Genomic DNA, 22,893 nt, shown 5'->3' with positions numbered 1-22,893 from the left:
GGGTGTTTGGAAGTAGTCTTTCATGTAATTTTAAGTACTGTGCCCCAGGTTTGCCTGGTTACAGGTCACTGTGTACCTGTGCTGTTGCAATTCAGCCATGTGGGCAAGACATTTGTCTGTCTGAACACTGACTTCAGCTGAGAGCAGGGCAAGCTCTCCTTGTGTGAGAAGATACTCCTGCCTGTCCCCTCATTAGTGGGAAGCTGTTTCTCTCCCTGGTTGTATCTGTTTAGCACTTCAACCCTGCCTAGCTAATCCCTGTGCCAGGATTGTCAGCATGTGGTTGTTCCTCCGGGGAGGGTCAGCTTTGGGACAGCTCAGCTACCTCATGCCGGGGCTTTGGGCAGCCAGGATACTACTGGGAGCTGTGCTTTTAATGTCAGTGTGTCAACGTTGTGCCCTGCCCAAGGGAATATTGCCAGCAGCCTGAGGATAATGTTCCATAATTCCCAGTGCCCTGAGCCGTGCAGTGTCTTTCTGGGCTGCACACTCCAAGCCCTTCTGATCTGGACTCAGATCTGGTGAGCACTGCAGCTCCTTACACCACGCTGCTCTTCCTCCCTCTTCCCCAATGACTTCTGCTGGTGGCTCATTTTCTGTGTCACAGGGGGAGCGTGTCTTCAGAGCTAGACCAGTTTGTGGTGCTTGCTGCAAAGTACTGACGTGGATGCCTGGTCTTGAAAGGTGATGGCAGCCACAAGGTCTTTGAAGAAGAAAAGAATCTCATCTCCCCATATGAAGGCTAGTGTGTCACCTCCCTTCAGGGATGGTGGGTTGACAGTGGAGGTTATGCAGGTTAAAATCGGGGAAGAAAGTGGAAACGTGGTTGGGGTGTGGCAAAACTCTTTTGTGAGGAGGAGATGTTGGTGTGGTAGGTGCCTGTGAGATGAATGGCCCAAAGGCGTAGATCTCATCCTATTTTTGCCTCTTCCTCTCTAATGAGTGACACAGCACTGTGAGCTGGCCAAGGATGGGCCATCAAGTGCTCTTGATTACTTGTCAGAGAGTGGCCCAACTGTGTGATTCACAGGATGGAGGTGGACATTGTACAGCCCCAGAGGAGCCTGCAGCACCTTGGTTGGTGTGTGTGATCCTTCAGAGAGTAAAGATGCTGAAACAGCACTGCAGGTCTTGAAGCAGGAGAGATAGCGCGGCTTCTAAATGTTTGTCACATGAACATAGAAAGCAAGAGCTGGTCAGAGAGACATGTTTCTGGAGCTGTGTATGGCATTACCACCCTCATGGCTTGGGGCCCATCTTGTTTCCAGTTGTCATCTTCTTAGCTGTGCCTCCCATGCTCCTAGGCAGTGCCAGAGCCATTTAATTCCAGCACACCAAGCTATGATCTTGTTTCTTCTGGTAATGAACCACGGTGCTTGGCTTCCCTAGCAAAGGTGGGTTTGAGCATCAGTGGCTTTGTACCTCCTGTGCCACATCCTGCACTCAAGGAAGAGGTTTCTTCTGCAGCATAGACCAGCTTTCCTGCTTCTCATAGAATGATATCATAGAAAGGCCTGGGCTGGAAGAGATGGTAAAGGTCATCTATTCCAACCCCTCTGCCATGGGCCACCACTTCACTGGTGGTCTCTGTAACTAGGAACTTTAAATCTGGGTAGGACCATGCTTCCATTGATATAAAAGAGCTCTTCTTTTATGAGGCTAAATTACAAGTTGGTCCCAGCTGCCTCCTAAACCTGAGTTTCTATGTCACTGGCCCACCCTGGCAATCTTTCCCTCTTTGCTGGGCTGGAGTTAGTTTGCAGGTCCTCTCTAATGGGATAGGGCTGCTGGCCTCTTCTTCTGCAGCTCTTCCCACCCAAAGAAACCTTGTAGACAACTCCATTGTGTTTATTTTCCATCTCTTTCAAATGTCCCCTGAACACAGATGAAGGCTGCTTCTTTCTCAGACCATTACGTTGGGTTGCTTGTGTCTGGCCAGTGTCCAGTGGAGGAGCTCCTGGACATCATGAAAGTCTTTAGTTTAGATAAAGTACCTAAATGCTGTGTTTCAGTTTTTCTCTGCACACACACACAAAAAGACTATTTTTGATAAAACTCAGAATTTAATCTTGATTTGATTTCTGGAGTTTTTCCTATCTCCTCGGTGGAGCAGTATGTTATACCCAGCAGAGCAATGTCTGCATAAATATTAATCAACACACAGTGTAGTCATTTTGCTACTTTGTGACAGTCTATAGTAGAACATTTACATTGTCTTAGGGTAGAATTTACATGTACAGCTAACTATATTGTATTGTGTATTAAAACCCACTTAATTTGATTAAAGTAGCTCAATGTTTCCTTTTGGCATTTGAGCTGACTGTTACTTTGTCACTAATCTGGTGCCGTTGTTGCAGTTGAATGCACCCTCAGGAGACAGTCAGCTCAGTAAATCCTCCTTTAAAAGTGTAGTAAAAATTTGGAGAGGGTTGGCCACTGACAGTACATCTAAACTTTTTGACTCCATCTGCATTTTGGTTTGTATTTGAAAGGAGTCTTTGTTTCTAATGGAAGTTATAATATAAAATGTAAAAGTTTGTGACTCCAGAGGGAAATTTTCCGACTGTTGAAACAAAGTGCTTCAAGTTAAAATGAGTTTCAATTCAGCAACTTTCAAAATTTCAAGATTTTTATATTTCTTTCCACTTATTCAGAATGGTAGAAAAAAATCAAGATCTTTAAATCCCACACGGATGATAGAACTGGATTTTTCTTTGATTGTCTTATTCATCTCTGTTAGAGTAGTACCTTCCATTGGCTGAACCTTGAGGCAACAACAAGATGTTCTTTTGTCAGTACTGAGAGGTCGGGGTGTCCTTTGATGGGTGAACCAGACATCACTCTCTTGATACTAATAGAAATCATGTATAAAACCTAAAGGTTTGTCAATCTGTCCTGATCCAGATAATAAAACTGTGTTTTCTTTATAGGTGTATTCACTGTTTGGATGATGAAACTTGATGAGCTGCAATTCAGCTTGGATTACAGTATTTCGGAACTTTCTGAACTTGCCAGGCAACCCTCCCCCTCGACTTAGGGGACAGAGGAGCTTAAATTTATATTTCCAGTGTCACACAAGGAGATAGAATGGAGTTGGCTGCTTTATACAAGTAATGAAAATCAATGCTGTGTTGCTTTTGGAAGGAGTGCTCAAAAGGAGAAAAGCCTGGCATATACGTCTTGGTTTAGAGACAGATTTTACCTGAGAAGAGTGTGCCCAGGGGAAGATACAAGAAGAAAGAGAAGAGGTGGTGCTACAAGCCAGCTTCCTGACTTCCAGAGTGGGACTGAAGCTTTGTAACAAGGTTAAAAAAAAAAAAAAAAAAAAAAAAGTTAAACATTTTCTTTCCTTTGTACCTCACTGAAATATCCATCAGACAAGAAGTGAGATGAGTAAAGAGTCCATGCATTGAGTAGTTTCTCCTACTGCCCCTGGTCTCTGTCCTGTTCCCTGGCCTCTTCCTGTGTCCTGCATCACCCATGCCTTGAGCAGGTTTCATGTAAAAATCATCAGCAATTCTCGACTGCCTTAGTTGTCCACATATCTAAGACTTAATTTTTCAAGCATGTGCTCACACACAGACACAGACACACACACACACACACATTAAATGTGTTGTTTCTGGAGGACACTTGTGCCTTTACTTTATGCCTGAAGAACTTGGTGCTCTGTTGTTGGCAGTGAGGATGACAAGTCCCTCACACTGTTTGCACTGCACTCTTTGCAGCTCCAGAGGACAGTGATGATACATTTTCCAAACTGATGAAATACAGAGAGATCTGAAATGTATTGGCTTTCACATTGCTTTGTCCAAAGACACAAGAGGAGAAAGACAGAAAATAGAGCAAAATTACCTGTTTCCAATTTACTACCTTCAGAGAACTGGAAAACATTGGTTGTGGAAAAGAAAGTTGAAGCTTGATATAGTTTTTAATCTTCTTTCCTGCTGCAAATATTTTTCCTCATAAATGTGCATGGGTCCTCCCATGTTGGACCCTGGGCTCTGGAGTGCTGGAAGCATTTATTTGAGGAAGAGGCTGGCCAGGATAACAGAGGGGTGTCAGGCTTGGTCTGTTCTAGCGATACAGCTCCATGGGCATGGGGGACATACAGCTTTCCTCTGCTGCACTTCATGCACTCCATGCACTCTGAAGGCTGGATGGTGGTGAGAGTGGAAGGGTTCGTCAGACTCTCTCTCTGAGTATGTGTGGTGTGTGTGTGATGTTGCCATGAAGGCCATGCCAGTGTGTGCATGGGGACCTATACTGTCATGGCAACATGCCCTAATAAATTTGGCAGTGATGAAAAATGCTGAACTGAACTCCACTGAGGTGAAAATCCTCTGCTTTTGTTCAGATCAGAGATTTCCTGTCTGTCCCTCACCCTCGTGTCTTAGCACTGAGCTGGAAGGACCATCACCTTGTATTAGAAGTTTTTAACCTCTGTGACTCATTCAGTTGTTGGTTTAACTGCTGATTTTTCCAGTGAGAATGCTTGTGACATGGGTAGACATGGTGGTGGGAAGGTACCACAGTCTGGGAAGCAACAGTGGTTTCACATCTATGAAGAGAGTATCTATGACTAAATGTGTAGCTGCTATATTTCTAAAGCAGATTTGAATCAGAGAGAAGAAGGACTCTTTCAAAGTCTGGGTCTGGCCCAGTTCCTTGGAAGAGCAAAATTTTAGTATTTGTTCGTTAAGCCAAAGTTTCTGTTTCAGAGTGGATGTTTAGATGTTAATCTTGTGTTGAAATTCCCCCATTTAAAGATGAGGTGACAAAATGTGTGAAACACATTGAACAGCAGCCACACTGTTAAAGGATGAAAGGGAGTAAAAGTGGCTACAGAGCAAAATGTGCTAAGCATTTCTTGGGGTGTCCTTTATGTCCATTTGTTCCCATGGATCAGATGCTCCTGTCATTATCAGGTTACAGAGCTCATTACTCTGAGCAGCCCAAGCCATGCAGTCTCTGGCCCAGTATTGTGTTTACATGGATTAGCCAAGGTCACCTAAATCAGAGGTGCTAAGTTGGCCAGGGGACATCACAGCACCCGGTGGGCTGATGGTCCTTATCCAATGACCAGGAGATCGGAATTCACCCTTAGTCATGTGTAATTCTGTCATTTAACCCCTCCACTTCTTCCTCTGGGAAGCATCTACTGGCACTTCATAGAGAGCACCAGTCATATCTGTGGGGATCAATTCCTGTGTGACAAGTAGGATTTAATAAGAAGAACAGACCTCAGAAAATCCCTGAGACTGAGAGACTGAGAAAAGACTGAGCGTGCAGCTCAGTCTTCAGTTAGTCATGTAGGACTGTTGTCTTCTTGGTGGCTTGATGCTTAAAGGAGGGAGATACAATGACTTGTATCTCACAGGAGCCTCTTCCAGGTCTCCAAAGAAGAATAGAGTGTAATTTGGCACTTATTATTTCATTGCATCAGCTTTTCTGGGTCTGGGAGTGCTCTTAGCACAAGCAAATAAATTACCCGTCTCATTTTGCTGCATGCACTGCAGCCAGCCATATGTTTGAGGCTGATAGAGATTCTTATCTCATGGGCTAAAATTACTGAATGGAGGATAACATTTCTTATCAAGGGCTTTGCTGAATCAGAGAGTGGCCCTGGCATCCAACTCTGAGATACCACTCCTCTTTGTCCAGCCTCCCAGCCCAGCAATAAATGGATTTGTGTCTGTAGGTCAGAGGTGCTTGTGTCAAGGTTTTGTTGCAGATCAAAGCTCTGAGGATTTTCCGTGTGCCTGGAGGATGTGGGATTGAGGAGGGGAAATGAGATTGTTCATGTGACTAAAACAGGGCATCTTAGAGCTGTGCAAATGCATCTTCACTTAGAAGTCCTCACATGCACAGCTGATAACTTTAGGCTTTACATCCAGGGACTCTTTTCTCCCACTGGAAAAAAGCTTTGCTTCCAGTTCTGTAGTGTGAAAAGCCATCCCCTCCTACTGACAGCAACAGCTTTTCTCCAGACTTTGATCTTGCATCTCTCCATCCTCCCACCTCTTTAAGGACAGGTTATCTCCCTTCCTCTCTTTCCATTTCTGTCTTTGGAGGTTACCTGGTAGCTGCTGATGAGTCAAGGGGTTTTCTGGGTGTTTATCAGGTAGGAGAGAGACAGAGAATCTTCTCCCACCAAGCACTTTAATTTTGCCTTGTCTTTGCCTCTTAGAGCAGAACTGACAGCATGGGATGTTCACCTTCTGCAGTGCATCTGGGCAAAGCTCTTGATGGAGAGTGGCCTTGGTGAACTCCCCTGAGCTCTGTCCACAAAGGCAAGTTTGCTCCTAGGACTCCTCCTGGGCAGTAAGCAAGACTAGCCACCCACCCAGCCACCCGCACATGGTCAAACTTCCTGTAAGAGGTTCCTAGGAAAGGCATCTCTGAATTAGCATGTGGTTTTCCTTGTTTTGTGTCTTCAACAGAACAGTACTCTTGTAGTTTTGTACTAAGGGCAGGGTCATCTTCTCAGATCAAAATAAATCTGGTAAAACTCCGTCTTTGACGCAGAGACACTTAATGTGCAACATCAATTTCTTCTGCCATATGGTCCCAAAGGAGTTTTTCAGTTTATCTGTGACTGTGACAAGGTCACTTCCCCTTTAATTACAAGTATCTTCAAGCTGGCCTGTGGCAGCAGGAGGTCAAGCCCCAGTGTCCAGCAGAAGCCGTTCTTTAGGTCAGTATAAGAGTGGTAGCTATGCCCAGGATGGTGAGGACATTGAAGATCCCACTATTTGCACCCTTCCTGGCTCAATCCTGGCATGCTCTTGGAAGCATGGGACACATCTTTGAGCGATGCTGCCCAGGGAAGACCACTTTATTTCAGAGCCAAACCACCAGCACTGCTTTCTGCAGTGCCCCATGAGATGCCCTGAGATAACACCTCTGTGGTGTGGCAGTGGGCCAAGGCTGTGCTCTGAGTGACTCCTTGGGGAGGTTCCTCTGCCATCTGCAGTAGCTGTCAAGAAGTGTTGGGGCTGATGGGTGCAGCATCCCGAGGGTGCCTCATCTCCAAGGGTGGCAGGGCTCAGAGAGCAGGACAGTGCCACCCTTCTCGTGGGTGGCACCTCTAGGGATGTGCAGCCATCTTCCTCCTCTTGAAACAGTATCCACAGCTTGATTTTCAGGTTTTCCTCTGTCCTCCCTCCTTCATTCTGATGGTGCAGTCCAGCATCCATCACAACTTGCAGCATGGGGGTCCCAGGCAGATGTTGTCACATGTGGGCTGAGTCTTCCTTCCCTGAGACCTTTCCTCTTCACCATTTTCCCCCTGAATCATGCTGAGTCACCTCAACCTCAGTGGAGCAATCTCTGGCCTGCCCATCAGCCTCTGGCCCTGCACCAGCACTTGAGCAACCACTGCCCTGAGGTCATGGTGGAGTGGAGGTCTCCAGGGCAGTGGATGACCAGCTGGCCCTTGGGCTTTGCTCCCCAGCAGTGTCTGCATGCCATTGCACCACAGTCATGCTTTTCCCCATTACCTGGTTCCTGCTGAGGTGGCTGTTTATTGCCTGTTTGCCTTGGATACAGTGCTTTCCTGTCCTGTGGGAATAGGCAGTTGTCTCAGTGGGGGATTGGGGAGGTTATGGGGAAGTGTTGTGTTTAGGGCTAGTGACCATCTGAGGTGACCAGCTGGTAACTCCCAGTTGTCAGCCTGGCCTGTTCAGCTGGGTGCTTGCCTTTAATACAATTGCAGGATCACGTTTGGTTTGTTAAAAGAAAGAGCAGAGGGGTTTCCCTCCAACTGCCAAGTGCATGCACTGTCTGACTATTGTCTCAGGCATCGTGTGTGCCTGTGACTTTTGAATTGTTGCAGGTGACCTCGGTGAGTTGGACTCTGGCAGCATACCCACAGTGTGCACCTTGCATACCCACGGAGTTCACCCCAGATGCCCATGGGGTGCACCCTGTATGTGCACAGCATGCACTCTACACACTCACACTCACACTAAGCATGCTGCACACCCATGACGTGCAGCCCACGCACCCCTGGCATCATGGCATGTACCCCGCACAGCCAGCACTCCCAGTTCCATGCACACTGCAAGCTTGTCGAGATGACATGCTGGGTGGCAATGCTTGAGGTGATGAGAACTCAAATCTTTGCTTTCTGTTCCCAGACTGAGTTTTCAGTTGGGAAAAAAAGCAAAACCTGTCATTTTATTTGAGGTAATTTTTTTCCTAGAAGCTGCTAAGGCACAGTCAACCTGGAACCCGCAGCGCTCTTACTAGAAACCATTATCTGGGTTAGACTGACACACATAATGGGAAGATTGAATTGGCCCTAACACATGGCTGGAACATTGTTAGTGCCCAGTGTTGGTCCTGCTCTGGTGCAGTCATGGGTCATATAGTGGCCTGTGGAGCAGCTACAGCCCTCTTGCAGTTGATGGTGACTGTCAGATGTCCCATGTGTAGCTCTGGGAGTATGGGAATGGGGACTGAACAGGCAGAATTTCCAAACATTCCCAAAATACTCATATCCATAAATCTGTTCATCATAGATGCTGCCAGACAGGTATTAATTGTGGAGTATAGGAGAGCCTCCAAAACTTCTGCTCCATGCTCAGGGCTTCCCAGTTCCAGCACAGGCTTGTGCAATCAGAGCAGGACAAGCCAGCAGAAATGCATTACACATGGGGGAAAAGCAGACTGGCTTGGTCTCTACCATTTTAAGCAAGCCAGAATACATCTTTTAGAAGGGGAGTCTTCAGTAAAAGTACCTGGGAACCTCTCCTTTCTGGCTTTGGTGTCTTGAAAACAGCCTGTTTTGAGACATGCTGTGGGCAAGCCCTGTGTCTTGCACCTTGTGCTTGCTCAAGCAAACCCTCAGTGCCAGCTTTTCCCCATCCAGTTTCTGTCCTCATGTCTTGTACTTGATTATCTTCCCATCTGATTCATTACAGTAACAAGCAGCTCATTTAGGTAATTTCCATCTAGCTCTAATTAAGATTCTACATGCCTTTTTATTCCAATGAAAAAAAAGGGGTTCCTCTTGATTGCTTTTGAGTACAGGAGCATGCAGCCGGGTGCCCTTGACTTCGGCAGTACTTAGGAGCACGTGTAAGTGCTTTCCTGATCTGAACCAAAACTGCAGTAAATCTTGATGACTCTCAGCAGGAGTCTTTCATCTGCATGAAGCTCTGTTAGTGAAGGAAGTGTTGGCAACTCTTGGAGCCAACAGAAAGAATGTGTAAATCCTGGCAAGGAGGTGAATTACCCTGGAGTTCAAAGCATGACATGCTCCTTTATGTACTCTATCTCAGTTGTCAGGAGGAGTTAGCTCTTAAAAGGTGGTGCTGGGGATGGGGACTGAGTTATTTTGTGCTTGCTTTTGTGTTTTGGACCTTGCCAAGCATTCAGGTGGATGGGTGCTGCCCCATCCCACAAACTCCAACTGGCTGAGCACTGTGGGAGGAAGGATGGAGCTGCTCTGGAGTCCTTTATTTACTTTGGTGCTGCAGGAGTAACTTTACAAAGCAGCCGGTCCATAGCTCAGGAAATATTTTCCTGCTGAACACATCCCTACCTAGCAGCTGCCCTCCCATTCTGGGAGTGAAGGCAGGAAGAGCCAAGTTCTAGCTGAAAGTCCTCCTTTTTCAAAATTAGTCTGATTTTTATTTTTTAAAGTACTCGATTGCTGATTTATTCTTGGAGGTATCTTTAACTGGGCCTTGCAGGATATTTCATGTCTTTGGCAAACTTTCAAGAAGGAAGTGTCTTTGTGATTCTGTACAACTCCAGAGGGCTGCAGAGGATGCAGGCAGGTGATAATGCCAGAAGGAAAGGATTAGAGGTCAAAATAAATGCAATTTATGCAAAGGCTTAATGAAGAAATTCAGCCTGATGAGAGGGCATGGAGCAGCAAAACACCTTCTTAAGGAGAGACAGAGCATCACTGCTTTGCTCATGTGACACGGGGAAGGATCCAGCTCTCTTCCCCAGGGGATGGGCTGGTGCATCTAATGTCTCTGCTTCCTCATATCTGATGTAAATAATTTATAAGGCTCGAAACGTGATCATGGGGCCGTCTGTGCAGGAGGAAGATTAAAGCCTGGGGCCAGCAGTGTGCAGGAGACCCACTACCTAATGCAGTGCCTGTTCTACATGGGCAGTATGCCAGGTGAACAAGTGCTGGATTAGTGCCTGAACCCTATTAGAGCCATCCCACTCAGTCCTTTTTTTTTTTCCACCCCTTTTTCCATGTCTCTTTCCCTCCCCCTCTCCCTTATTTTCCTTTTTCGGGTCTTTTTTTTTTTTCATTCCTCCTTCCTTCTTTTTCTCTTCTCTTTTTTGCCCTCTTCTCTCCTGTTTTCCACTATTCTATATATGAAAAGTCTTTTTTCCAGGTAGTAGTTTTTGGCTGTAATTGAGCTGTGGGTATTCTGACCATATAAGAGCTAAACAAAGGGGTTGTCACTTCTGTACTAGTCTGGCTTCAACCTGGGGATGAAAAATCACCTGTGGACAGAGAGTGGAAATCTATGAAAAGCTGTGTTGGTAGTGGTCTGAGAGATAACTTGAATTGCCCAAGTTCAAGACCCTTGAATTCAGCCTAAATAGCCAGTTGATGTCAAACCCATGAGGCAGGGTCTGGTGTGAATAGCTGCAGACCAACTGCAGCACAGGTCCCAGGACTGTTGCACAGGTGTTTCAAACTTGCAGGAAAGCAACACAATGTAGAGACAAATCTTGCTGGTTTTGTTGCTCCCTCATTTGGCAGACTTGCTCCTCACCTAGAGCTCCAGAGATTGAAGACAAATCAGAGTCCATTAGCCATTCTGAAGAAGCATCCACAGGAGAAGCTCCTCTCAGGAGAGCTGCTTTTATCTACTCTGGTGTCCCAACAGAGCACCTCTCCTGAGAGGTAAAACTGAGTTTGGGATGTTCAGCATGGAGAAGAGAAGGTTCTAGGAAGACTTCAGAGCACCTTCCAGTACCTAAAGGAGGCTACAAGAATGCTGGAAAGGGACTTTTTACAAGGGCGTGGAGTGACAGGACAAGGGGAAATGGCTTCAGACTGAAAGATGGCAGGTTTAGGTTGGACATAAGGAAGCAGCTTTTTACTGTGAAATGGTGGGGCATTGGCAGCAGGTTGCCCAGAGAAGTTATTGATGCGTTATGGCTGGAAGTGTTCACGGCCAGGCTGGATGGGGCTTTGAGCAACCTGGTCTAGTGGAAGGTGTCCCTGCCCATGGCAGGGGGGATTGGAACTAAATGAACTTTGAAGATCCCTTCCTACCCAAACCACTTTGTGATTCTTGAAATCCTGCAAGTTGTGATCTCCTATTTCAGTTGATCCATTTGCATTAATTGAGAGGGAAGAAACATGACATTTTCAGTCCATTCAGCAGCAGAGACATGCTTGTGCCAAGACACCGCTGGCAACTGCTGAGGTGGCAGTTTCAGTGGAAAGGTAAAGGAATGGCTGAACCCAGAGCCTGACTATAGCATCCCTTCACCTACACAGGTGAGCTGCATCAAAGCACCATAAAATGCTCTGGAAAAATGTTAGTGAACCTACAGAAATATTCTCTCAGAATATCACTTCTCTCTGATTGTCCAGGGAAACAGGTCAGCCTACCAAATGCAACAGGAGTCAACAATAATTACATTTGTAAAGGGGCATTTGCTGACTTAATCTCTCTATGGCTTTGTCTTGGTATCTCTTGCTCTGTTTGTGGAGAGCTCATTTAAATGGGTAGTTTTTTTGTCCCTGTGCCTGGGTGGATGGTCTTGTCAGTCCTCCTTGTGTCACTTATGGAAGTAAATTGTAAATGTATATATTTTTAAACTCAGGGCTTTCATTACATCATATTCAGCAGCATGGTCTCCTTTTTATACCATCTCAAATTTATCCTTCAAATAACACACGTAATTTTTAGCATCATTTCAAAATGCTGCAATAATGTTATTGTAGATGCAGCTATTGTAGCTATTTATAAGAACAGGATGCTCTCAGTTTCCTGGGACTGTACAGTATTTTCATTTTTTGGCTTCTCTTTGAGAATTGTGTAAACCACTCTTTATTTTCAGCAAAGCATCTGTTTTAGCTTCGCGATTACTTTGTCTTTTAGACTGAAAGGGGCCTCAGAGCGTTTTAACCTCCTGCTTCCCCTGCCTTGTAATCCCCCCAGGGTTTGCCAGGCTCCTTCTCAACATGAATGGGGGGCCGGAGGGGGAGCAGGGAAAGGGGGGATTCACTTCCGATGAAGTCAGCTGGGCTCCGTGCTGCGGCAGGAGCTGGGCAGGACCCCCCATCCTGGCTCAGGCCGCTGCCAGCACCGGATTAGGCAGCACAGCCCTGAGCTCGGAAGCCGATGGTGACTTCACTCCCCCGCCGCTGACCTCCTCATGGGAAGCTTTTCCCAACAGGAAGATGCATGAGGTTGTTAAATACTTCCCAATGTCTGGCTGAAGTTTCCCCTTTCCTAATTTAATTTCACTTTGCTTATGATTTAGGTGATGATTTAAGAGAAGAAAAAACCCACTTTTTTGGACAGTTTATATATTTTTTTCACTTTGAAACATCTTATTCTACTTTAAGTAGATAAAAATCCTTTGGTCTGTTGCAGGTGCGGTGGATACTGGCTTTAGAGAGCATCTCCATCTCCACAAATTGCTGTATCCCAATATAATGGGATATTTTAGAAAAAAATTAAGTCATAGGTTAGAAAAAAATGAAGTGTGCTTGGAAAAGAAGGATGCACCAGGCATGCCTGTTCTTTTTTCCCACAGTCATAACTTGGTGCCACTTTCTTTTTATGTTTCCAATGGAGGTTTGTGGAGTTCCATCCCTGAGCACCCATCAGCAGCACAGACCCTCAGTGCTGGGCAGTCCTCATGTGTCTGCCCAGGTCCTGGGCTGCAGCAGGCCTCAGCTGAGATCCTGTGAGGAGCAAAATGCAGAAGAGTGGGTCATCCCTCCTTCTTCTGTGGAGTTCTATGGAAGATAAAACACCTCACCGAAATCCAAGGAGGGTAACGGCATGGTGAAGCTGGAGCTTGAAGCCCAGCTGAAGTTCCAGCACCTCAGCCTTGGGCTAGGTCTTCTCCTGGGGCTGCTGGTTCTCAGTGGGGAACTCAGGCTGTGTTGAGCCTTGCTTGGCTCTTGAAGCATCTTTGAGTTCCATTGAGTTTCTGCTCTTGAGGGTAGTAAAGGAATTTATGTCCACTAGAAAACACAACAGGTGGCAGAAGCCTTGAGAAATTTGGTACCATGAGAGCAAGGAGGAAGGAGACTGCTCCTCCTTCCTGTTTCTCTTCCTTCCTCTCTCCATCCTTCCTCTTCCTGCTTGTCACTCTGCCTCTGGGACTCAGCCTCCACTTAAGGGGGTGCCACCACCCCTCCTGGTCAGGAAGCCAGTTGTGCAGCTGAGAGATGCTGATTTTTGGAAGCGCTGTTAGATGTTTTTGTTTGCTCATCTTGGAGATTAAGTGTGGGAGCAGTTGCAGCCTGAGATGACAGTAGCTGACAGTTGCATCTGACATATATTTCAATTTTTGTTATCTTCCTGCAGCTGTTTTCATAACACTCATATGAAAGGTCCGCTTATCTCACTCCTTCCATGGTAGAAAAGGCTAAAGAAAACATTCCTGTTTGTTTGTATTGAAACTGGTATGGTTTGTGGCTTTTATGTTTTCTGCAGGGTTTTTTGTTTTGTTTTGTTGGGTTTTTTTTTTTATCATCTTGAACTCTTGAGCAGAAGGTAGCAAAACACTCAAGGGCAGTCTTATCTCTTCTACATCAGTGCAAAGGTAGAACTGTCACTGACCGTGGGATTGCGTTGTCTCGTTTCAGAGGCATACCTTCTGTTTTAAATAAATAGATTAATCCCTCTGCAAATGCACATTAATTTTCCACTCCCCTTTCTTACTCACTAAGGTATGTTGCATTATAGTTATTAGGAGTCACACAGATCTCCTATAACAGCAGTTGCATCATCATTCAAGAACTTTTGTTTTTATTTTTCATAGAAACAGCTTTATCAAAGGGATAGATGTAGAGGGGTTAATTAGGCATCCTGGAGCAGTGCATTGATCCACACAAATACAGCTTTGCATGTATGGACCAGAGTGGTGAGATTGCACACATCTCACTTGTTGCATCCTGGGTTTACTCACTACCCTGCATGTAGCCAGCAGCACTGTGAAGTTTCGAAGAAAGCCTGGCAGCTGGGGAGATAGAGCCTGCGTGGTGCCTGCAAGCCTGGCCAGGTTTGGCACTGGAGCTTCTCTGGGACATGAGGGATTTGGGACACAAGCTGTGGCTCCTCGTGTCCTTTCCTTCTGATGGCTGGTGTGGTCTCCTGCTGTTCTCCAGCACAGCAGTGGTATTTGTCCAGCCTGGAAGGGTAGGGTATTGTTTGCTTTTGTTATTGGATTGGCTGAGAGGCTGCAGACTGGGGGAAGGAAAAGCTTGAATTCTCATGTGTGTGCTCTCAGGTGCTGGGCTGATGCTGAGTTTGTCTGATGGGGAGGCAGAGGGATTTATGGTGTCATTGCAAGTCTTTCTGCCTCTGGTCATTAGGTAGATGCAAATCATATGATTTTTAAATTGGCTAAAGTTGGCATGGAATAAGTGAGTCAGACGCTTCCCCCTTTGCAATGGTCTTCCTGTCTGAAGATCCGTGGCAGGCACCGAGGGCTTCACTTGCTGCTCTGCTCCAGCAGCCCCAGGTCACCTGGAAACCGTTTCCACAGGCTGCATTCCTTTGATCAGTGACTAGTGAACTCAGGTATTTAAGGTAAATGTTACAGCTTTCTGGGAACTGTCACCTGAGTTGCCACATAAATGGCATGAAATTATTGTCACAGAGCCAGTTCGGCTGACACAGGAATGTTTTCCACTTGTGTGGAGATACAAGAGAGGACCTTTCAGTGCTCCTGGGTGCTGAGGAATTCAGCCTCTCAATCTTTCTGAGAAAAGGTTTTCCTGCCTGCTTTGTAAACTGTGAAAACAAAACACACAGATGAAGAGAATTACCCGAGATCATGTAGGATGCTGCTGCGCTCGAGATCAGAATCATCATCTTCCGTGTCCCAGTTTTCACTCCATCTATTAATACACCATGCTATTTTTAGGCCTCTAAGTAGCTACGTTGTTTGTAATTAGCTTCACTAATAACTGCTCTTCCATACGCTGCAGGACCCACCAGCGGAGCAGCACGCTTTTCCGAGCCAAGCTAAATACAAGGGCGGCTAATAAAAGGCATCCGCATTTCCAGTTGGTTGCTGTTGAGCAGACACGTGTCCTTGTAGCTCTTGTGATCAGTCAGCTGCCTAAATACAGCTCCTGTACTTGGGTTAAGGATGAGGTGTTGCTTCTCAGGGTTTCCGGGGCGTTCCCTTGCTGACCTTTCAAGAAAGTGAAGCAGCACGGTCTCTCCCTCTCTCCGGCGTGTGCTGAGTCAAGGCTGCTGCTTTCGAAGAGAGGTAGCATCTTGCAGTACCTAGATCAGGAAATTTAATTAATAGCTGCAGACATCTTAGGTGACAGCTATATTTACACCCCAAGAGAATTACTAGTTACTGTAGGGATTGGGAGGCGCACTTGGAGCAGCTGCATGGAGCTGAGTGACCAAGCCAGATGCAAATCCAGCAGATGACTGCAAAGGAGATGATGCTAAACTTCAGTTCTCTTGAATTCCACCAGTGACTGCAATTTTGCTCCATTAAAAACACAATTGCTTCACCAGGACCAGCACAAAGCTACCTAAGCAAACAGACACATTACTAGTTAGGAGGAACAGACTGTTTTCACACATTTTCTTTTAAGAATCCAATCTCCAAACTTCCAAGCCCAAAATAAGGAACCCAAAAATATTTTTCAGCATGCAGAAAATGAGGAGCTAAATGACTGCAGTGCTGCATCACCTCACTGCATGCTTGCTATGTGACTTTTGCACCAGCTTTGTGTACAACAGCAGTTGTAGGGGCAGCCAAATGAGCTCCCCTTTCAGAAAACCCATGTCAGAGGGTTATTAACTCGAGAGCTGTGACCTCTTGTGAGAGCGCGGCTCGGTTGCATCCAGATCTGCAAGATCTGTGACAACGTCACCATGTTTTGCATGTGAGGTTTTGTTTTGCTGTCCCTCTTTGATATAAATATATCGAGATGGTTATCTTTAACTGTGCACACACGCATGCAGGCCAAGCTGGTTCACTGAACACTGGCACAAGCCATGTGTGCTTAAACCAGCGGTCTTTATTCAGGCAAAGCCCCTGTTGATTTTTCCTTGCTTCTGTAAATTCCAGAGCCTTGGTCCAAAGCTGGCAGTGCACATTTGTTTGCCTTTGTATTGTAATACAGATGGGCAATCCTTGTAATACAGCTACATTTATTTACTGATAGAAATGTGCAGAACTGTGATAGGTTGCTGCATAGCTTATTATTGATTTTGTTCTTTTTATTCCTGCAAAACTGGCTAGGCTAAATGCTATATTAGACCAAATAAAACTCTCTTATTTATTAGACCAAATAGACCTCTCTTATTTTTTCTTATTTTTTCACCAAAAATTGAGCTGGCAAAATGGTCTTTTCATTTGCAAGAATCTCCTAATTTGGGTCTAATATTGTATCACACGTGCTCCAAAGCACCAAAAGGGCTAGATTACATCTGTGGCCAGTTCAGTTTCTACTTGACACTTTATTTACATATTGGCAAGAAGATATGACAGGTTTTTCCCCCTCTTGCCTGCATACTAATTTTGTATGAAATGCGTGTTTAGACATTTTAAAGGCAATTTTGATCATACAGCATAACTGCAACAAAAAATACCACACGAAGCCCCAAACCCAAAATTAAAAAACACTAATAGGAAGGTCTCAGATGAGAACCTAGAAAAACAGGAGGGTTTTTCAGAGGCAAGTGGCCTTCCCAAGAATGTTTACTGGGTCCAGTTCTCATGTTCTTCAGATAAATTCACATGGGATGAGGTGGACAGGAAGACCTAGGATCTGAAAGCCTGGAGCAGCAGGTTGCTTGTTCATCCCAGTACAGGTGTATCAGGGAGGAGATGGATGATTTGCTGAGACAGAAGGATGCTGATGCTTCAGGAGCAGATGGATCTCACCTGTTGTGGTGGTAATTAGGCTGAACATAAAAAGAAAGTTTCTAATTTTTGGGGAAGCTTTTTAATAAATTGTTGGGATTAAGGTGTTTAGTTTGTTTCTGGGCAGGATTATGTATTTGTCTGAGGTGGGTGCTTATGGAATTCATGCTCCAGGGAGGCCCTTCTCAATCCTACAAAAAAAACAAAAAAAAAAAAAAAAAACAAAAAAAAAAAAAAAAAACGTACATGAAAATAAGTTTGAGGTTTCAGGAGAGATTAAGTTGGCCTGGTTTTATTTCTAATTGGCTGCCCCAGTTTTATTCCAAGGCTGATAAAATTAAGTGCTGAGAATGACTGTGTGAGGGTGTGGTTATGTGGCCCTTTTCACCCGGTGTGAGTGTGCCCATACCACAGGGGTTGTCCTGCTGTCTTTATTCTTTCAAACTGATCCCATCCCTGCTGTTGGTGCCTGGGTGCACATGATCTTGCACACTGCAACACTGACTTGAACAAAATTTAACCCAGTGAAAAAACAGTCTAGCTTGTTCTTGATTGTGTCAGTTCCTGCACTTGTCTGACAAGAGCCTTTGTCCCCAGGGCAGGTAGGGAAAACAGAGGTCACCCTGAGCAGTGCTGGGGCTGCAGTGTGAAATTGGCCCAGTTGGAGCGGAACATGGACCTGTTTTAGCAGGTCCAGAGGAGGTCATGGAGATGATCAGAGGGTTGGAGCATCTCACCTGTGAGGAAAGGCCGAAAGAGCTGTGGTTGTTCAGCCTAGAAAAGAGAAGGCTCTGGGGAGACCTTAGAACACCTAAAGGGCCTACAAAGGTCTGAAGAGGGACTTTTTACAAGGACATGGAGTGATAGGACAAGCAGGAGTGGCTTCATACTGAAAGAGGCTAGGTTTTGGTTTGGACATGAGGAAGAAATTTTTTTATGATGAGGGTGGTGAGATGCTGTCACAGTTTGTCCACAGAAGTCGTAGATGCCCATACCTGGAAGTGTTCAAAACCAGGCTGGATGAGGCTTTAAGCAACTTGGTCTACTGTGCCTGGAAACTGTCCCTGCCCATGGCAGTTGATTTGGACAAGATGATCTTTAAGGTAAACTTCCAGCCCAAACCATTCTGTGATTCTGTGAAATGCTAGCCATGACAAGAGCATTTATTTTCCAGTCCCTTCCCGGTAGGTGGAGATGAAGGTGGCCATCTCAGGCTTCACTCTTGGGTGTGGAGGTCTTGGGGTTTGGTGGATCTGTGTTGGTTCCCACAGCCATGCCCTTGTGCCTCTCCCCACTTGCAGGCAAGATGAGAAACATTGTGCCCACCCTGGGATCCCATTGCCCGCAAAGCCTCACAGCTGGGCTGCAAGAACAAATGGGCTCCTCTGTTCTGGCAGGAGGCTGTATGGCAGCCAGTGTGAAATACTTTAGTGACTGAGATATCAGCACAGGATGATTCATACATGGGTTTTCTCTCACTTTCTGGCATGTGAAGCTGGGGAGGTGTTTGGAAAATTTTCTCCTCTCACAGCCCCTGCTCCCCAGCTCCCCTCTGAAATCTCTGTGAGATACCCATACCCCCTTGGGAGACCCTTGGGGTATTTCCTCCACATCCCCAGCAGCAATTTCTCTGTGAGAAAGTTCTCTGAGGCTTGGCCTCAGCTCCTGTGGTTCACCAGAGTCTACAAGGCACAGGCAGGCAGCGAACACAAAGGTTGCATACGGCTGGGTGCAAATGAGCCTTTGTGGTCATTCAGGGTTGCTTTCATCAAACAGACTTGAAAGAAGCTGTCTTTATCTTTTCTGTCATTATTTTCACCACTAAATTATTTGCAATTTAGTTGTTATCCTTTAGTCAAAACAGTGGGAGGTGGGGAAGTATCCTCCATGTTTAAGATTGTTTTACACCTGGTGCGTGGCTGGGTTGGGGTTTCCCTTCTGTTTGGGATGTTAAAGGCCCTTGACCCCAAGCAACTCTTCCTGGGCGCTGTGTCCTCACTTGGACAATCACTCACTGCCAAGCAAGGAAGTGATGAACACAAACCCCCAGGCTGACACGTCTGTATGCTGGAGTCCCAGCCCCAAAAGCTGTGTCATGCACAGCCCCTGCCATGAGTGTTGGCTGAAGCATCCACCAGCAGGAAGGTTCACATTGTGGTTGATTTAGTGGTACTTCACTCATACTCCATATGGACCCTAATATTTTTCTTGGAGCTTCTGGTGTGCGTGTTTCATCCAATGACTCCCAAACCACCTTTCCCTCTGCCACTTTGGGTGCTGTCTTGCTGACCACATACCGTCCCCTACATTTTATTTCTCTGGTAACATGTTCTGATCGGTTTTGTTGTTCCTTCTTGTTTTCTTCGCAGATTTATCTGGAAAGTATGACTGACAGGAGCAGCTTACTCACCATTAGATAAGTATTGCAGATGACTCATGCTGGAGTATTGATAGCTGTGCTGCTGAGATGGATATCCTGTTTTATAACAGCTGTAGTGTGATGCCAAGAGCCAGGAACCTTAATTTCACTATCCATGCTTTTCCGTGAATGTGCTTTGGGTCTCTGGCACCTTTTCTCCTTGGTTTGATCATCTAAAGAGTTCACAGGGGAGGTTTTGCTTCTCTCAGTGGGGTATAGGGTATGGGACTGCTCATGTCACCTTGAAATGAAAACTAGTGTTGAAAGGCTGCAGCTTTTATAGCTGTTCTTCAGGACATGCAATATTTGTCTTTTTAGTAGATGCCATTAGTGACTTTCCTCGATTCTTTGGGTTTTTTTGTTTTGTTTGTGTTGTTTTTCAGAGCCATTATACTCCTTCTTCAGCAGAACAAACCAGAAGGTGTAGAAACAGGTAAGGCAGCTGCTGTTGCAGCATGCTACTTTTGAATCATTAAGGGAAAAATTTTGGCTGCAGTAACCTGCAAAAAAACCCTGTTGACTCAATGGCAAGTGAGAGTTGTACCCAATGTACTCAGCTCCATGAGAAGCCCTGGAATTACTACATTCTGGGACAAATTTGCAGGCTACCTGAGAGCATGTGTCTGAACCTCCTTCTGCTTCCAAAACCACTGGCCTCAAGGCTGTGTGAGCAATAGATGATGAGATTTAAGAAGCGATGAGCAATAGAAAGGAACCTGCCCTTGGGGGAGATGCAAAAGGACCTAAGCTGTGAAGGTGGGGGATATGTACAGGATGGCAGGAGCTGCTGGGGAGGTGTTAACTCACATGGGATGGCAGGGGACTGAGGTGGCTTTAGCTTGGATGGGTGCAAAAGGCCATACAGCAGTGAGGAAATTTGGAGTTAAAAGCAGAAATTTTTCAGAGAACATTGCAATGAAGGCCATGCTGCCAGTGATGGCAGCACGTGTGCCTCTGCCTGATGTATCTACCTGTGTGTGGGTGGTGTCACTGGGGATAGCTGGGACCCCACCTGTACCACACTCTTGGGCATCACCTGTGGTTCAACCAACCTTACACTGCCGAAGATGTTTGGTTTCCATGACTGAGAAGTTGTGGCTTGAGCAGTGTGTCCCTTTCACCAGCAGGAGCCTGGGACAGGACCTTCCAGTAGGGCAGTGGAGGCATGTCAGGTGCTGCACCTGATTTCTCAGCAAACATAAACCAGAGCCCGGAAGAAAAATCTGACTTGAGGATCTGTGCTGTGTCCCAGCAGCGTGATTTGGGTCTCAGCATTTACTGTGAGGGTGGTGAGACACTAAAGCAGGTTACCCAGAGAAACTGTGTGTGCCCCATCCCAGGAAGTATTCACGGTTAGGCTGGACAGAGCTCTAAGCAATCTGATCTAGTGAGAGGTGTCCCTGCCCATAGCAGGGGAGTTGGACTAGATCATCCTTGAAGATCCCTTACAACACAACCCATTCTATGGTTCTGTGATACTTTGCTACATTCATTGGAACTTGTGTTCTTCAGGCTGTAACAGGACTTTGGAGTAAAAAACTAGGTGCTGATCATGTGTAAAATAAAAAAAAATTATTGCATCTGGCTCCAGCAGAAACCCTTACATGATAGCTTGTAACATAGTCTCAGTTAGGTCCCTGCCTCATAGAGTAGAAAATGCCTTTAAGGCCTCTTCCCTTTAGGCTCTGCATCAGAGATATTCACATGTTATGAAACTACCTCAGGACTAAATTTTTTGGAGTAATAATCTGATGTTGCTCTTGGTAGAAAGGATAGGAGTTCGGCATTTGGGGATTGTGTAGCATCAGTCAGTGAATGCCAGGGCCAGGGCATCAGGAATTTTACAGCAGGTTCTTCCACTTTAGCCATATCCTCCTGCACTGACATGTCCAAAAAAGCCCCAAAACTCTGACAAATGCTCTTAACCATCACTTGGTGGAAATATTTTTGGGGTAGAGAAATGAGACCACTTGTTCCTGCCCCATTCACCTTACATCACTGGGGTCAGGATGACAGCTCAGAGGCAGGATCTGTGCCTCCCCCGTGGGTGGTCTTAACTATACATATTCAAATCGAGCACCCAGGCATGTCACCTCAGTGCAGCACAAGCTGAGAAAGGCACAGGGGCTTTCCAGCCCTTCAGGCCATTATTAGTAAGAGGGTTTGCGTGTGGTGTGTCTTTTGGTTCAAGCTGTGAACTGCCACCAGACTCTAAAACTGCTGGTGAGCCTTGGTAATAGTATTGCAAAAAGTTTCCGAGAAGCGTAATAACTTCCCTAAATATATATATATTATGTCTAAAGATACTTGAGCATTTGTTCATGCTGAAAGTTTGCTGACCCCAGGAGAGGGGATTTGTACTCCTGCCATCATTTGGGAAGCTCAGACAGGTAGTGGATAAGGATAAGGAAGTGGTTGTTGGGGTTTTGCTTCTCTCTCTGTCAGTTTGGGATGGTGGATCTGGGGGTATGTTTGAGGATTTGATGAGTAGGTAGAACAATTTATAGCAATGTGTGAGTGGCCTGTACAGTAACTTCAAGATTGTGCCAGCTAAGCAACTAGATCAGGGATTACAGATCCCAGGGCACCTGAAGTCCAAATAGGTTTTTAAATCACACAGGTCATTTTAAAAGAGATAATTAAGTTTCTGAGTTCCTCAGTAGTGCCTACAAATGTTCCTGCAAATGGCTTATGAAGCACTTGCAGTCTATCACTTCTGCCAGAGGAAAATGTGCTATTAGGTGGAAATTAGCTGCCTATGTGGCATTATCTGTCTTGGAGTCTCAGGGAGTTTTACTGAGATGTGTTAATACAGCTGTGATGAAGGTACTACTCATCTGCACGCTCTGATAACCATCCTCATGTGAAATGAATCCCTGTGGTGCTGTTTGAGATCTTGCTGCTCCTAGTTCCCAACCTACCTGGTTGCCAAAAGCTGCTACCCACAGAGGCAGGGCTAAGGATGAGCTAATGGGCATCTGCACCTTATCCCTTGCTCCGTATGAGCACAAACCCATCTTTGCTTACTGGGAGAACTGGAGCACCAGATGAGAAGCTGAAATGTGGCATATCTATTCTGCCTCCCCTTACTGGGGCAGTGGAGGATTAAGGGCTGAAAGTGCACTGAGGTGGAGGCAGTGACATGTCAGGTGCTGAAGTTAGGCTTTGAGAGCAGTTTTGCCCTCTGGAAGTGTCTGCTTTTTGCATTTGACTGGTTGGCAAGGTGGGAGTCATCACCCCCCCACCCCACCCCCCATGTAGGTCAGTAGTGCAGCTTTTGGTTTATGCTGCAGCCAGGGGCAATCTAGTCAACATTGTCCATAGGGTTTAAGGTGTGATGGACCTCTGATGAATGGGACAAATTGCACCTTCATCTTCCTTGGCTGTGTGGCAGATTC

General features: G+C 45.9%; 1 long non-coding RNA gene across 3 annotated transcripts in view; it reads left to right on the top strand.

Moving 5' to 3' along the window:
• Nucleotides 1–22,893, top strand: part of LOC137468966 (uncharacterized) — a 64,980-nt gene that overhangs the window by 30,114 nt on the left and 11,973 nt on the right. For 2 of the 3 annotated variants that reach the window (XR_010996282.1, XR_010996284.1), the window contains exon 2: nt 2,931–3,305. This is a non-coding gene — a long non-coding RNA (uncharacterized lncRNA). Of the gene's footprint in view, nt 1–2,930; nt 3,306–19,445; nt 19,929–22,893 lie in introns of all 3 variants that reach the window. The other variant, XR_010996285.1, reaches the window with a different exon arrangement.

The sequence above is a fragment of the Anomalospiza imberbis genome, chromosome 1, assembly GCF_031753505.1.
Source record: "Anomalospiza imberbis isolate Cuckoo-Finch-1a 21T00152 chromosome 1, ASM3175350v1, whole genome shotgun sequence".
Lineage (NCBI taxonomy): Eukaryota > Metazoa > Chordata > Aves > Passeriformes > Viduidae > Anomalospiza > Anomalospiza imberbis.
This window is presented reverse-complemented; position numbering and strand designations above follow the sequence as displayed.